Source organism: Anguilla rostrata, chromosome 6 (genome assembly GCF_018555375.3).
Source record: "Anguilla rostrata isolate EN2019 chromosome 6, ASM1855537v3, whole genome shotgun sequence".
In the NCBI taxonomy this organism is placed as follows: Eukaryota; Metazoa; Chordata; class Actinopteri; order Anguilliformes; family Anguillidae; genus Anguilla; species Anguilla rostrata.
In genome coordinates this window covers 20,523,892-20,541,747 of record NC_057938.1, presented here as the reverse complement: position 1 = coordinate 20,541,747, position 17,856 = coordinate 20,523,892, and the positions used below count along the sequence as shown (strand labels likewise).

Genomic DNA, 17,856 nt, shown 5'->3' with positions numbered 1-17,856 from the left:
TGTCAATAAACCTCCCTCTCATAAAGATATAACCACATTTTCTATTTTAAAAAACGATTCTAAGGTCTGGCCGCGTCTACATGTTGGCCACCATATCTACAATCTTAATTTCACGAAGAATACATTAACACTAACTCCTTGTTTTCAAGTGGATATCGATAATAAAGCTGCTAGCATTTATACAATTAATGTGGCTAGCTAACTAGCTAGCGAACACAGGCCAGCCTACACATAAGACTTCTGCATTCAGAAAAACACACACTGCCCATCCCCCTCCTCGGTCACTGATACTGTAACGTTATTCGCCACACATCCTTGTCAGTAAGAGGATATATTGACTATAATTACACAATGATCACACGTTAGACACAAATGAACAAATGTATGACGTTGTCTTTCCGTGCAGTTCTGCAAAACGCCTTAAAAAGCGATAGAAAGAGAGCGCTTACTTTAAAATCCAGATCACACAAGATGTGCCTTCTGTGCTGGTGTCGCTTGTGTGGAATTTCCTCCCAAGTGTTTTTTTTTTTTTTTTTTTTCAATGTGGTAGTAATAAGGCGTTATAGCCCCAGATGAAGGCGACGGATAGGTAGTTAAGTTTCCAGACAAGCGTCTCGTTATGTTCAGACAATTATATTTATTTAATAAGAGCTAGAAAATAGATACTGAAGAGAAATTGAGGAACATTGTAAGGCTGTCAGCAGAGAAAAGAGCCAAACCGTTCAGGAGCAGCCAACGGCTTCAGACACTCAAACACAGAAGAAGTGACCTTCCAAGCAAAAATGAGGCAGGCTTAGCAACGTATTGCTTCTGCAGCTGTTTACACACTCGATGCAGAAAGGACACATCATGCATTAACCAGTCTGTTCGTTTCATTACCAGGGGTTATTACTTGCTCTTAGCAGGAAGAGCGCATTTGAAAACCAACAAGTCATGAGTAAAAGTCGTTAAAAAGACCATAATTCCCACACATTATTTTGATTGTTAGATGGGGAAGTTGTATTTATTTATTTATTTGTTTGTTTATAGTTACACCATTGTGTGTCTGTATGTGTGTGTGTGTGTGTGTGTTGGGGGTTGGGGGGGGGGGGGGGGGGTGGCGGTTGTTTGGTGGTTGCCCAGATTTAATTGCCTTTTAGGAGTTCTATAATAACAATAATGAATGGATTATTAAAACACACAATGTTATCAAAAAAGAAAACTTTAAAAACCAAACTAATTCATGGTTGCGACTGAATTTATTCGCTTGTGGTCATCCAAAGACTAACACTCATTTAACACTCATACAGGATACAAAATGTATGAGCCCAATTTTGATGTTATTTTTGATGCTATTTGCTAAAATGAAGTGCAAGCGCAAACACACCTGTCACATTGACAGATTTGTATTTTGGATTATAGCAGTTTTAGCAAAGGGGGGCTCATCATTAGACCCCTGCCATGCTCGTTTATGTAACAGTATGCTATCTGCACATGTATTTTCCATGTGCAATCATTCTTGTGCAACCATTCTTGTTATATTTGTACATCAGAAAGAGACACACCCAAGGAAGACAATCTGGGGCTGTTGCTCGGTCAGTTAGTTTTTGACTTGCTTGGCTGCGGGTTAGGATGGCTTCAGCTAAACCGGTGCTTTCAGGGCTTTCAGCTGCAAGTTATGTTTAAGTGATTAGTCTGTCAAAAAAGCAAGCACCGGTTTAGCTGAACCACAGCTAGACTGCAGTTAAACTGGATATACTGTACCATCAAGTGATCTTAAGATCCACCCATCAGGGGCAATATAAAGGAACGTCACATAATAATGGTCTATGTAATAAGCAAAAAAATTTCACGTCCCTCAAAAAAGTGAAAATAGACATCAGGTCTCAATTTGTCAGTTTCTTCCTATATGTACTGCTATTTCACTATGTGCTAGGGGAAGTTAGAAAATCAACTGATAAGCATCACACAGACCAATAGGCCTACACATAGTCATTTCTCATCATTGAAGGCTGCTAATTTGCACTTTTGATATTCATACAATTAATTAGAAATAGTAGGTCTATTTCTAACAGCCTATAGCTATTTTAATGCAAGTTATTGTATTCTGAAAGAACTGTGAGATTTTCCCCAACAATAAACAGGCCTTAAAAGAATGAGGTTGGCATATTTTTATATTTTATATTTATGATAAATGCATCCGATGAAAAGACCAAAACCAACAATGAATTTATCCTACCAACAAGTATTGTTCATCTAGCCAACACCAGATGTAATTGATATCCCAGTAGTCATAGAACTCCATTGTTGTCCAATAAACAATTAAAAGAAGTCAAAGAGACGTACTGTTGCTTTGGTTAGCATAATTCACCATTACGATCCACCTGTCCGGAAACTTTATGAAGTAGCAGCGATTAAATTTATGATGTGGGAAGTAGTTGTTTTGGCACCGACATAGCCTAAAACTATGATTTTTTTAGTTTTTCAATTTCGTATAATAGTGAACAAATTTTATTCTCTTCCATTTTATGATGTAATAATATGTTGATTGACTGAGAGGAGTTGGGTCAGACAGAAGCATTGCAGGTTTCGGTCTTTCCATAGGCTATGTTGACAATAAGAGATATATAAAATTTTAAAAATTATTAAGGCAGGTATGAAACATTTTATTGTATGTATTCTATTACACAAAATTGCATTTGGTTCACCCTTCAGTGATTCCAACGAGTCACAGCAACTAGGTTTAAGCTAAACTGCAGGCGCGCATTAAAACACAGGTTCTGAGGACACAGCAGTCAGGTTTACAAGGCCACGAGACCTGTTCCGGACAATGCAGGTTTAAACTCATTCTAAACTCTATACTACAGTTAAGCTAATGACAGAGCAACAAGCCCTCCATGTTTTCTCAGAGAAGTGTGTAAAACTGGGCAACGTGACTTAAACGTTGATATTTGCAATCCAAAGAAGAAAAAGCTCTACAAAAACTGGGCAGACATGCACACATACACACACAACGGCACACAAGCATCTCCCCCTTCGCCTACAAAAACACATTTTCCATTTTAACATGGACACTTGGGTGCTGAATTGGGTATTAAAGTGGATCTCCAGTGAACTGCCGTGTCCTATTAAAGGAAAATTGATACTGCCTCAGAGCTCACACTTTCCCATTGCAATTTATCGAAAAACAGAAGGCCCAGAACATATAGTGAAAAACATACGTGCTGTAATGTTACTGGGTGGGCTTGCAATTTTCCCTAAAGACCTGCCAATACTTATATGTTTGTATAATGGATAAATAGCTCTGGTCATTTATGTAAATGCTATAAATCCCAACTTCTGCATTTATGTCTCACTGAGTTATATTCTATGTCTTGCATATAACAAGGGAAAGGTGCTGTTTGAGGCCTAATTCAGTCCTTCTCCAAAATGATCTGGCCAAGTTCCAATTTATTGTGAAATAGGAAGTGTTACTTTATTCTTCATTTTCAGAACCTTTTATTGTGTATGTCAGCTTAAAATACAAATTAAAACATTGAGCAAGTCAAGGATCCCATAATAAGGATTTTGAAGAAACACAGAAACGTGTGTTGGAAAAAAATTGTGTTTAAATTTTCTCTTTATACGACATTAACTGCCTTGTGCATGTTTGCAAATGATCGTTTTTGTGAGTCCAATTTTAGTTAAATAAAAAGTAGTCGATATCAAGAGTATCTCTAGAATTCTGGAAAGGGAAGTTAGTTTGTAAGGCTGGTTTATGCAATAAATCCTGCAATCTGATTTGTACTAGCAATTTTTTGGGAGGGGGGTGTCTTGGTAGTAACCGTAACTGTTTTTCACAGCTTGGCCAACAGCTATGTTCTGCAAAAAAGGACGAAAAACATGAAGTTAGGTATCACAAAATGAGCAAGACTGTAAATATTCATGGTAATAATCTTGGGAATGATACATACTACCTCACCTGGATTTCAACACTGCATGGCATTTCAGCCCTGATTCAAATTGACAGTAATAAGCTCGCATATTGTAACAGGAACGCTCACAATGCCCCCATTTGCAAATTTCAGAAAATCAAATTGTGTTTTCTAGGCTTCCAGCTCCTCTCTGCCTTAGATTGTTGTCAAGAATGGCAGTCATTGTTATCGCCCAGTGCAGGAGTCTTGTGTGGGTAACAGAAAAAGCCCATTTTTCACAGAGGCAGGGGGAAGCAGACAGTCATGTATGGTAAAGAGATAACACTGAACATTTTAAAAGATAGCACTGAACATTTTCTACATTTCCTGTGTGTTCTGCCTTTGACTGCAGAACACAACCTGCTGCACATATGGGGAGTACGCTGTATAACGTGGTTCAAAATTCAAAATATTTTTGTCACAAATTGTAATAATAATACTACTTCTAGAACAACAACAACGAATACTACTACTACTACTACTATATACTAATAATAATAATAATAATAATAATTCATTTTTAATCTGCTCTTGCTACTGTTTTTGTTGTCCAGTGTTAAATAATCTGTGGTAGAGTAATATATTAGTTTTCCAGACTATATTTTTATTTGTTTTGTTCTCACATAAACTCATTGAACCAAGTTAACACTGAATATTTTACTGTGTTTTTGTTTGTGGAGGAGCTGTACCAGAATAGTGAAATAAGGCTCTTTTAGATGGTCACTACTGCATTTTACAAAGAAGAGTGTGTATGTCAAGGACAGCAAGGAACACGGTGTGCAGGGTCTACAGTATATCTAAATAAAGCATACTTGAATTTTTAAGGGCTGGAGAAGAAAAAAGATGACGAAGAAAGTATGCTGTGTAATAATGAGACACTCCTTTCCTGAAAAAAACTAGCCCCTTTATGTAACATCACTAACACATGTAGTTGCCAGGGAGATAAACACAATTCGCTGCCTGCTGACTGGTATGTCTGGCCAATGGAAAGTAGCGAGAGGGGGAGGGGAATGGAGTGGGGTGGGGGGAGGGAGAGTGTCTCACTATGCTGACTTTAATAAGTACCATCAGTATGCTTAGACAGGGAAGAGGGGTGAAACCCCCGAAGCCCCTTCCACTGCTCATTCTACTGTCTGAGTCAGGGCTGTGGTTTTGGCAACAACGGAAAGGCATTTCCTGTGGGCCACCCTTACGCAATGTGCAATTTTGAAAAGCAGCTCTCGTTCTTATCCTGAGCCTCGCATGATCAGGAAATAGGGAAAAAATTCTGCGTGATTTTCTGCGTTGATAATCTTCAGGGGTTTTTTACGCAGATAAATCCTTCATCAGCCTGGTCGAGAGTTATTTGATCAGAAAAACGTTGACGTGTGTTGATAATGGCAGATTGTTCTCGTAGTAACTCAAATTGGGCTCAGCTCAGCTCAGTATTTTGTGAAATACTGTAAAGCTGCGCAGCTGTTAAAAGAGATTATGTCTGCCGATACTAGTCACCGCAGGATCCCACCCATCCCCCATGCTGGCTTGTGAACTCATTTTTGCGTGGCGGGGCACTGCCTGCAATAGATTGATTCCACCCCACCCCCTATCCTTTGCTCAGTCATTCAGACTGGGAAAGTCAATAACAAGCTGACATCATCATTGGTTTGTATATTACACTGCTACTTTCAAGCTACCCTCAATATCCTAAGAGAGGAGCACTACTGTTTGGGAATTTGACATAATGAGTGTGGACCAAAACTTTCAGGATGAAAAATGAGAGAAAATATAACAGCCACAGACTGGGATAGGGGGATGGGCACTGGAAAAAGAATGCAAGAAAACTGAAATCAACATTAATTTCTAGATGTGATCTGGATGACTGTAATTCCCTCTGAATATCAAATGTCAGGTAGGAATTACTTATAATTGGAGTAAACTTAATAATAAAAAAAAAAAATACATCAGAAAATATGGGGGGAGGGGGTACTCAACTAATTATGTTAAATTACCCAATCGATCTAAAACAAGCTGCCCTGATTGCTTTGACGTGTGACTGTCTTTCATTGCTTGAGGTTCAAACCCAAAGTCTCAAGGTTTGTTATAGGAACGCAGATGTACAGGTGTGTTCTGTGCTTGATCACAGCGACAGTGAGGCAAAAAAATTGACCTTGTTTCCTGTTAAAATGTCCAGAAGCTTCTGAGGTCAAAGGAACTGGTCGTCAGGCAGGAACAGTTAGTATTTGAAACTTATGCATCCTCATTGAACTTGATTGTTCTCCCTAGAAGTAAGACCATGCATACAGTCCATGCGGGTTCTTAAATTAATAGAGAAGCTGAAATAAAAAATATGAAAGTCTTCACCATCTGTAGTAAAATTCCAGTCAGGCTCTACATTCCATTTCTGCTCATAGTTTTCATGGTCCAAGCAAGGAATGACAAACCTCCTGATTCCCTGGTCTTCACCACACACACACACACCATTGCATTTATACTTTGAAGGACAAAGGAAAAGGACAGCTTCAAACGTACAAAATCAAATATGTGTAAAATTATCTTTTTCCAACCAAAAAATAAGACGAACATAGCCTATACATAGGAGTTCTCTATGATAATTACTATGCCATGCCATGCCATCACTATGCCATCACCCTCATCAAGAAAAATTAAATGCTACGAAAACACTTTTTAACCTAGTTAGCAAGCAATGTTGTTTATGACCCGCATCCATTTAGTTAAGGACAATACAACAAGCTAGACTGGTAGCATGCTGGTACCCATAATAATACAACTCGTGTTTTTTTTATTTGTTTACTCAGCTAGATATAAAGCAAAAAAGCAAGAAAAGTTTGTGATCTGCATTTATTGTGAACATGTTTGGCCTGCTTGGAAGGGCCACTGTATCTAGCATCCAAGCTTGCGGCGTGCAGTGCTAACCAAAATCTCATATTATACCGTACATAAAGTAAGTATCAAATCCAGCTTTATCCAGTTTGTTAATGTAACAAGCTTAATATGCTACTTAGATATAGTATGCTACTTATTAATAACAAGTGTGTAAAAACACTTCTAATGTATTAGTAGTTATAAGTATTTATAATCTCTACTTAATTAGCCTGGCTTTAGCTTAATGTGTGCTTCCACTTCTTTACATTATTCTTTGATTCTTAAAAATTTAAGAGCCAGCATGCTTGCTAACTTTTGTCAACTCACTAAAAATGACAAACCTGATTTCTGATTTAGATTTTCTGTGCGACTGCACAGACATAGCTAGCTAGCTATCTAGTTTTGAGACAAGCTAGTGCTAACTACTTAGCTACTAATGAGGTGCAGTACGTAAGTGTGGAGAAACAAGCGAGAGAGTGGTAGATTTTGAAAAAGAGCATTGAAAAGTAAAGTAGGGACAACAGCACATCATGCCTCCTTCACAGGTAGAAAATAAACACATAACGTCATCATAATGAATATAAACAATGGACATAGAATATAATTTTTATTTACAGCTATGGGTTAATAACAGTCAATAAATGTAGACACTAACGTTTTTGCTTGTATGAGAACCAGACAAAGTTATGGGTGAAATGTCGGTGAAATAAACATTACTAAACGCATCTGGAACTGGAGTGTGCAATTTGTTGAAAAGGTGGTCTCGAGTATGGTTCATGGGTACGGTTTCCATCAGGTGTGAAAACTACTGTACCAAAACACGGAAGTGGACTGCTATTTAGAATGTGACGTCATAACTATTCGACTCCATTGTATGGGCTTGGGATCCTGCGATCGGTGCGCTTTTCTACACTGGATCGACACGTTGATTCGTGCTGTGCGCAAGTGTCTGGTACGACACTTACAATGAACTGAGCGGCGGGTGGAGGCAATCGTACTCAGGTCGTACGAACAATCGTACTAATATGAAAAGCCTAGATTGCGTATGTTCGGGGTTCAAGCAGGGAAAGGCTAGATCGGTAGATGATAGAGAGGGTAAAATTTTTTATGTAGTAGCTTGCTTTTAGGTAATTTACTCTGCACTGAAATTTATCATTGAGATAATTTTTCACTGTTTGTAAGGCAAGAAAACTGCACTTTTTGAATTTGAAATATACATTTTCAAATGCTCCTGAGACGGCTTTCAGCTCAATGGAAATAATCCAGAATGAATAAAGACTTTTGCTAGCTTGTGTACAAAGAGCAGATTGATTGAGCTATTTGACTTGGTAGGGACAGTTATTGGATTGTAAAATACCATAATCATCAACCTGGGGTGTCAATTTCAGGGACTAGCCTGTTAGTTCTTTTGTTATCTCTAGTGGTTTTACCAGTCATGACTGAGTTTTTTTTTTTTTGCCTCTAAGTGTGAATCTAACCTTTACAATGATGTACATTAAGTGTTACAGCAGTGCACCTTGAATCAGTGACTGATAAAAGCAATTTTTTAAGAGCATGCTAAATTATCGACATCTAATTGGGCTATACTGTAAGAGATTAACCAAATATGAACAAAAGAGTTCTAAAAACAACTTAAGTACTGCACCTTTAATCAAGTTACCTGGCAATGTATTTGTTAGCAATCAACTGTCAGTAGCGCAAACCTGGTTAACACTAGTTTTCACAGAAAAGTTTTTAAGTTGAATATTATCACGAGCATCCATAAATTCAATGTACAGTGGGTTATAAATAATTCTGAAGCTGTAAAAGACATCATTCAACAGTCTCTTTTGGTTTTCTCTTTCTATTTTCCCATCCCATTCCAGAAGCCTTTTAGAATGTAATAGATATACAGTAAGAGTTGTTTTTCCTCTGTTCTCTGCAGCTATTAGATACCACCTGCTTCACCTCACTCTCTGTGCTGTTTCTGCCTTCTCCCCACTCTGTCTATTATTTATGTTGCTATGGACACACATCTTTATTCTAGGGTTATTTGTCCTTTGTGTGCACAGAGTGTGTACCTCTGAAATTATCTGTGGAAATCAACCTGCTACGGAACTGACAAGGACTGAAAAATGAAAGCCAATACTAAACTCTAAGACTCACATAAGGCAAATGTGGGGAAAGAACACATTAAAATAAGGATTTTGTAGAAGTGCCTGATAATTTATACTCATTGCTATCCATTTCTATTTGATTGTATGTATAACATGCCATTTGTGTAATAATGGTCAAACAGTTTATTCTTTTCCCATTTTTTAGTAACATTAACTGCCTTAGATTCAGATCCAGTTTTTCAGAAGATCTTTAAGAAAACCAACTGAAAGCATATTGCTCTGCTTCAAAAATAAACTGCAAATGCTGAACCCGTGCTCAAACTGTAAACCATTTTGGTTATTGGTATACAGAGTATCTGTAGAATGCGTAACTCTCAGCTCCCAACTTTTGTCTGACATTGATACTTGCCTCACCTAGACAGAGTAACATACTACATAAGGACTTTACAAGATGCAACCAATAGTTCTCTCCTAAGTGAATGGTATTATGATGTTATATAGATCTTGAAATCAGGACTGGATATTGCTATTGCTATATTTCAGTAATTACAATCCTTTCGACATGTGGATCAATTTAACAGACCAGCTTGAGACCCAGAAAGCCACAGGTTGCATCGATCAACTGCGTGTCTTAATTAATCAATAGCATTGATACAGAAAGTGGACAGATTTTCAACAGCTCATGCTGAACAGATGTACTCTGTGGTGGGAGACCAATTCAAACCATGACTGCTGAAACATTGCAGTTTGATGAAAAAAAAAAATTAATTAGATAGGCTTAGGTAATTGATGTTCTGTGCTGTATCAAAAAAAAATCAACAAAAAGTCTTGCTTGTAAATGAATTGTACAAAAGATGGAAGAAACTTTGGCGAAGAGTATTTAGGTGAGTTCACAGAATGTGTGGTAGGATTTTACTGTGAGGCCCAAATAAGGTCTTTAGGCATGAGTGCACTCAGTGCTCCCAAAGCCAACCGTCCTTTACCTTCATCTGAATTGACAGCAGACAGCCACTCGAATCCAATGTCAAACAATATTAGTGAAGTGCACACAATGTGATGGTTATTGGTCTCCACACAGTCCTCTCAGTTCAGTCAGGAGTTATGAAATGTATGTCTTTATGCATCGGGTCAATGGCAACAGTACTTTTAAACCAAGGTTGAACATTTCTGAGAAATGCTAGATAAAGAAAACAGTTATTTCCTGTTCAGTAGCCTACAGTAGATAGGATTCTAACGGTTCCTCATTCGCAGTATGACCACTTCTTTTGGTTAACTGGCATGTGTATTCCACTAAATTAAAATGTGAACTCCAGCTCCTTTGTTGTACATAGGCAGTATTTACCAATCAACAAAGACCTTTTTTTCAAATTGCCAATTGTTTACTGTCTAGGCTAGAGCTGCCAGTTTGCAGCCAAGCTATTTAATGACATTTCAGCACCCTAAGAGGGGTGTAAATAACAGAACAAGCCAACAGTTGGAAATGTCAAGGACATTTAAAGCATGTCGGTTTTTCTGTGTGAGGAAGCAAAAGGGGTAGAGAGGAGGGGGAGAGAAAAGGAAAACAGAAAAAAATGAGTTCACACATGGCATGAATATACTGGGATTAACCACTGAAATATTTTTAGTGATGAAATATATTCTCTGTTTCAGTCATATGAACCGTTCACCCATTTTAGAGTATTTTGTAAAAAAAAAAAAAAAAAGTCTACAGATCTGTAAATCACAGTGGTAAATGTATAAAAGGGGAAAAAAGGGATTTATAGTATATCTGAGGATCATTAGGTTGCTGGTCCATAAGACAAAACAACATGTGCTAAACTTGCCTTGAACATTTATGATACATCTATGCACATTTGGATCCAAACAGAGACAAAAATGTACTGTAGCTTCTGTCACCAGTGGTGTCCCTGCTGCGTACATAATATAGTCCCCCAACCCGCCCCTATGATGTTGGCTTTGTTGAATAGAAGGAGAACACTGTTTACCCAGAATCAGTGTGCTGTGTACAATAGGTAGCAATGCTGCCTATTGTAGACATGTCTCTTGCGTTAGAGAGCTTCCCTGTGGGTTAGAGCTGTTGGTTTTGCTCCAGTGCCATGGGTGTCTCCACACTGTTAGATGACGACATACAGGGCAATCTTCCACAGGGATTCAGGACAGAGAGTTCCAGGCTGAAGACCCAACAACTAGCAATAATAGGAAGGCAATACTAAGGCACAAGGAGAAAAGTGGTGGATTATATTTAAATCCTCACGATGTCTTTAATGGACGCAATGAACATCTATGAGAAAATGCTGCCGATCGATTAATGATTTTGGTTCAGGTTATTGTTTACCAAAACTGTGATCAATAAACACTGTTCTCTCAGAACTGACCAGCAGCACATTGCTTTGGAGAAAAATGTCCCACAGACCTTTTCATTTAATTACCACACATCCTGATTGGTATTTCAGTTATAATAATTTTTAATTCCACCGTATGAACAAAACCTCTATAGAGGGATAATGGTATGGATGAAACCCTGGTGTTAGCTTGTTTTCTGCTGAATTAAGGTGAACAAAATCTGGCAGTAGGCTTAGATGTGGAACACATATATTTTTTATATTTTCATGTTCTCATGTTTATGGAGATACCAGTGGGAAGGGTAATATTCCAGACTGGTCACGTTGTCTGGGAAATGGCACCTCTCTGGATGGGGTGGGAATGGGGGTGCGATTCTCTCTTTTTTCTTCCCTCCCGTGTGTACAGAGTGGGTCAGGAGGTCAGCCCTCTGTGCTATCAGTCAGCTGAGAGACTGAGGGTGAGGACTGAAAGGTAGCTCGCTGTTGGCCGACTGCCAGCTTGAGCAGTAATGAGGAGAACAGCTGCTTCTGAGGGAAACAGAACACAAACAACATCAAGAGACACACACACACTCACGCACGCCTTGGGAAACGCATAAACAACCCTGTGTGAGATGCACACACACACACACACACACATACACACACGTACACCTACACATGTGCACACACACACATGCGCATGCACATACATACACGCAAACACAGAAACACAGCATGAGACGCATAAATACACAATCGAGATGCACATTCATTTTTAAGCACTTTTTGGCAGTTAATGAAATGTGCATGTGAAAACTCTGTATCTCCAGAGAAAGTAAGGATGAAATTACAATTTTCCTATGATGCAGTGGTATTAAAGGGAGATAAACTGACTGACCTGAATGGCCACCACAACCCATAGTTAATGTATTCCATGAACACAGCATAATTCACTAGCGGCATGCATTATTGCAAGAGTTTGACAGTTGCACCTTGACTGTGAAAATATAGTTCTAATGCAGGAACAAGAAGACACCAAAAATGCACACACACACATAAACAGCACTCACAAGCAGTGCTTTTTCTTCTCAAACTAATTTTAGTAAGCTCATTTTGGTTACTGCTGAACAATGCAAATCGTTTTTGTTCAGAAAAACACAATTCTTTAAGCCAAGGCTTATGGTCAAATGTTGATTTAAAGCAGTGCCCTTGTAAGGAACACACAAACCACACCCAGTACGACAGACTGGGATACTTTGAGATACACAAACAATTCAAACCACCACACACGCACAAATATTTCTGCAAGAGGCTCAAACCAAAGTATTTTAAAGAGGGAAAAGTTATATAAGGAAACAATTTACGACTTCAGTAAATGATCTTCAAAGCACAAATATTCTGTTATATTCAAAAAATGAAAAAAAAAATCCAGTGCACACAGTGAGTAGTTTCACAGGCTTTGAGATATGTATTTTGAACACACTGCCGGTATCATGCTGAGTTTACTAAGTGAATAAAATGAAGGTAATTTCAGGGCTGATTGATTCTGACAAGCTACTGCTTGCATTCTTCAGTTTTCCAGTTTGAGAGGCGCCCATTGGTAACAACCGTTCAGTGTGTGGGTGGCATTAATTGGCATAGAAAAAAACTGAAAATTATTGCTAAGCAGTCAGAGTGTATCAAATCAATATGACCAATTTAATGTTGTGCAAAATTGAAACAGCACCTGAACATAAAAGGAGAAAAAAATCGGCAGGTCTGCACACAGAGTACATTTTCAGAAAATTCTGTTGCTAAGCTACAGTATCACTGAATCGCACAGGATGTCTATGGGCGTATTTAACATATAAATAATACAAATGGCTAGTGGAACAGAGTATATGTATGATTCTGAAAATGAATAGGTCATATATGTGAAATTATATTCTGCAGACACATGTTCAAGTCTTATCTAAACTGAACTGTCCTTTGAAGCTTTCAGTTACAAAGAAAGCGTTTGTCTTTTATTCCTTTCTGTAGAGTTAAGGGTGCAATACTCAGTCGTGTCTCAGTACTGTATATCTGAAAAAAAAGAAAAAAAAAAGAACTGAGTGCACCCAAATGACACTTCTGCACTGACCTAGATAAGAACAAGCTGAAAGCATTAAAGCTCTCCCATGTGTGGGAGGGACGTGTGGCGTGGTCCGTAGGGCTGCCAGTTCTCCCGCCGTACGCAGTTCCCCTGCGCGGGCGGGGATTCGATCCTTACCGTGGCACTTTCTCCACCACGGTCCATTCCCTATCTGTTATCCCCTCTGCTTTCTACCTGTCTGAATAATTCAAAAATACAAAAGAAGGCGAAGATTGCCCTGCTCCCCTTTTTGAAAGGCTCTTCCCAATCGAAAAGTCATGACACAAATGCTTTTTTTATGCCAGTGTGAAGAAAGTAACTTGGCCCGGAAGGAGGCTTGTGCACAGTTCAACAAAACAGGCACCGCAGATTAAAGGACAGCAGGGAGGCACTGGTGTGCTTTCACACGATTCCAGAATACAGATTCTGCAGGAGGTTGCCAAAAATAACTGCTCATTTTAATCAGAACATCAACCTGATATTTTATGCAAACACTGTTTCATTGCAGTGTTAGCATTACACTGGTGTAATTGTCATTTATTTATTTATTTATTTATTTATTTATTTTCCAACCCCACCCCCCTCCTCCTCCTCATTGCAGCCACAACACTGTCACACTGATGCTACACCCAGAAGTGGACCCTCCCGCTCGCTTCGAATGCTTGGCAACCGGGGACAGCTCATCTCCTGGCAGGCAGGAAGCCTCCTGTTTGTTTGTTTTCAGCTCCACATATGTGTTCGTTCAGCATGGCACCGCCTTTTGCGTGACCGTCGTGATCACGAACATGGGAGACGGGACCTGGGCTAACACCAAACATACACTGGGAGGGGTGGGGGGGGGGGTGTGAAGTCCCAACAGAGGAACGCGGCAGCGTCTTCAGAGCAGCGTGAAATCATCTGACGCCAAAAAATATAAATAAATCCCAGAGATTGAGGAAACTACAGAAGGGGAAAATAAAGGCTGTGCATTGCATTCTCAATTCACATTTTCCATTGTTTAGGACCATGTTCTTCAGTGCTTGTGGCACAATATGTTTTTTTTACGCTTAAGCGGCACTTTATGCCGCTGGCCTTTTCTCTTGTCCTTTTCGCATAAATTAAGAGCGTACAATATTCTTCCTTTTCAGTGCTGGAAAACAAGCCCACCTCCTCCGCAGTCTCAGGTCTCAAATCTCTATGGGTCAAAGTTGAAGGCGAAAGGAGGCTGGACTGAGGCTCTCTCAGTTACTGTAGCCAAGAGCATCACGTGTAACTCGACCTCCCCCTCACAGGGGCCAGAACATTCCTTCTGGATCCCACCCCCCCCTCCCCATTCACAGAGGAAGAAGAAAACCATGAAATATTAATTGAATAAGAAATGTATTTGAAGCACCTTGCGAAGGAAGCCAGTACATATTCTAAAAAGTGGAGCCTGTAACTCCACTCCTGGTTCTCACTAGACAAGATTCAGCTGCAATGCAATGCGTGATCTACTCAGTAGCCTTTCAATGGTGACTTCACATTTACATGTAACTAGAGTAACAAAAATTCAGCAAGGGCAAAAAATACTTGATTGGTTGAAAACAGGCTCTGTGCCTCCTGCTGTGCAAATGCCATGACGATGGCCGTTCGCTGGCAGAAGCCTGTCTGTTCTACTTGCGCTGAGCTCCACGGAGCTTGTGATGTCTTGACCAAGCCTTTCTAGCTGCAACACAGCGGGGGCTCACGCAGACTACTTAGCAACAGCTGTTGCTAGGAAAGCCCCATTGAGATCTGGATGGAAAGCAATAAACAGACAGACTCTGGCGAGTGAGCAGCAACAAAATCAGAAGGAGCAAATAAATGCACTCTTCTGTTAGAATGTACACCATACCAAAAATAACAGAAATAAAATACATTGTGAAATGAATTACCCTGATAAAAATACAAATAGAAGTCATTTATTAGGAATATATGAGAAAGTACATAAATCATACTTACAGTGTGAAAAGTAGTGATTTTTCATGATACAGAAATGGTTGGGAAGATATATTGTACATCTAATCATGTAATATACTTTATGTAATTAAATATATTTATATACCAAGATTCAGTCTGTCCATGTTGTTAGCAGGTAATCTGATACAGAAGATAGCTATTTGTATTATATAAAAACAGACAGAATTACAAAATCTGATTTTATTACATAGTCAGTAGCTATTTGTTATAGTTTTTATAGGTAATATGTCATCCTAAAATAGCTAAATCGTGCTAAATTTTGGTAAACAATGGTTGTAGAAAGTTATTGTATTTTTGCGGTAACTCTTTCTTAACAACATGGGGTCATCATGCCCATGAATATACACATTTTAAAAGTGTACCTCCAGACTTCTTTAATATGTATACTTACGGTAAAGAAAACTTTCATTAAAACATCCTACCTCCGGAGGCATGCCTTATCGATACCTTATGAATACCAAAATAAAAGTGTTGTGAATATTTCATATTCATCGAGGATAGCCTAAAGATTAATCAGCAGGGGATCCCTTCAAATGGTTATCTATTTGAATCTTCCTTTTAAAGAACGTTTATATCGAGAGTGCTTCAAAATAAAGTAGAGCAATGTTCTGAACAGTTCTGAATAACATGCTATATGAAACCTTGTGATGCCAGAAAGGGAATTGGGGTGCTGTCCACCAGGAACAGTACAGGACCTACTTATAGATATGGCCGCAGTGGTTCATTGTAATCATGTCGGCTGCAGCCAATTATCTAATCATTGGGCTTAATAAAAGGTCTGGTGATGAGGCTTGGTGTTGGGGTTTTTGGACCATGTGGCTGATTTCCTGGATATTGATGCCTCAGCTCCTTCTGTGATCTTGTAGCTTTGCCTGCCATTGCCTTGGAAGATTTTGTTGCCAGGTTGGCCCTTTATTATTTTCAAAGACTTTCTGTTATTTTCAGTTTGTGGATTAAATACTGTAAATGGCAACATGCCAATTACCCCTTTTTAGTGTTTCTGTATGTTCATCTCTTGATATGGTGGTCACCCTCAGCCCTGCATCACAACGTTTATTTTTATAAACTTTTTAAAATAAAGCCTAACCACATAGCCATTAATTGTTTGCTTACTTTTATGCTGTCTACCTGGGTTCATTCTCATGGTGGGTTAAAGTCTGTAACTTCCATTGTCCTCTATCTCATTGTATGTATGTATTGCAGTATTCTAGTACAATGGATCAGTCCTTAGCAAACTGGCTGGTATAAATTGATGAACTGTGTAGTGGAGCTGAGCAGCATGACTTGAGAATGTTGCATTCTGTGAGAGGTCATGACTATAAACATGTTTCACACCATCTCTGCTGCCCTAATTTAATTTGCACTCACCAAGCCTGCTTTGAATTCTTATGCACAGTGATTACTCAAATTGGATGGATGCCTTCTGAAGAACAGCCATTTTCTGCCTTACTATGACTGATATTCACAAGCACCCATGAACCAGCTCACTGAAGATTGCTACTGCTTTAAAAAAAAAACTGGTTTCAGAGCCATTTTGAAGAGATCACTACCTTCTGAATCTCAGCTTGAACATGAGTCTCTAAAGATGTGTGGCTTTAGCTTTCCATTTCTGCCAGTAACTCATTCGCCTTATAGCTAATTTTACTTCAGTACCACATGAAGAGATGAAAATGATATGCTTGTCCTTTAATGCACATATGGGTATGCTTACGGTTCAAGGCACAGGCATATATTTTACATGCCATATTTTGATAGCTTAGTGCAGATATATTTTTTTTTTAAACTTGAACCAAATCATTTTGAGAGTGCAGTCTACAATACATAGCGCCTGAAATGTCAATGCTGTGGATGTTCTTATTCCACTGGAAGTGAAAATGTAGATGCAAACAATGCAATAATACCACATATAACAAAATGTATCGCTGGGAATCTACAGATTTTGACATATTTCACTTACTGAGCAATAATTGAGTCAAACGACACATGGAAAGTATATATGCACATTTATGATGTCACCATTGAAACCAATGAAACCATTTTTTGAGAGCCAGGCGTGTTCGTATCGTTCAGCCATCTTCGACATTGAAGTTGTAGGCAGTCCATGCACATTGTTCTGCTTCAAAACTTACTTCTAAATATGTTTTTCCCTGCCTGTGCACAGTTACAATTTCAAGAGAGAAATTGACTACTTCTTACATCTGCAGTACCAAATGGCTGCTTTTACATAAGTTTTTTCTCTTTGTGGCAGAAAAGGAACTTTTTTTCTGAACTGCAAAGATATTTTTGTAGCACTAAAGGAATGGGTGTAACTGAACGAGTCTAGCCAAGCTTCCTGCGGTGTAGAATAAGATTAAATAAAGAAAACAAGAGCATCTGGGCCACTTGTTTAGACTGAGGGAGTGTCCACAGCCTTCAGCCAGTTGTGTATACAGAGATTAGAGATTGCATTTCCACAGAATTAGTCAGTCAGGAGAGGGAAATGATATTTACGTTAATAGCCCAGCATCTATGAGGAAGGCTGGATTATGAGATAGACATTGGGAACACCTATAATC

At 38.9% G+C, this 17,856-nt stretch overlaps 1 protein-coding gene across 4 annotated transcripts in view; it reads right to left on the bottom strand.

Moving 5' to 3' along the window:
• Positions 1 to 753, bottom strand: part of LOC135256805 (F-box-like/WD repeat-containing protein TBL1XR1) — a 72,184-nt gene extending 71,431 nt beyond the window's left edge. For all 4 annotated transcript variants that reach the window (XM_064338954.1, XM_064338956.1, XM_064338953.1 and 1 more), the window contains exon 1: positions 450 to 753. The gene's annotated coding sequence lies outside the window, so the exon portion shown is untranslated. The remainder of the gene's footprint in view (positions 1 to 449) is intronic.
• Positions 754 to 17,856: the final 17,103 nt, after the last annotated feature.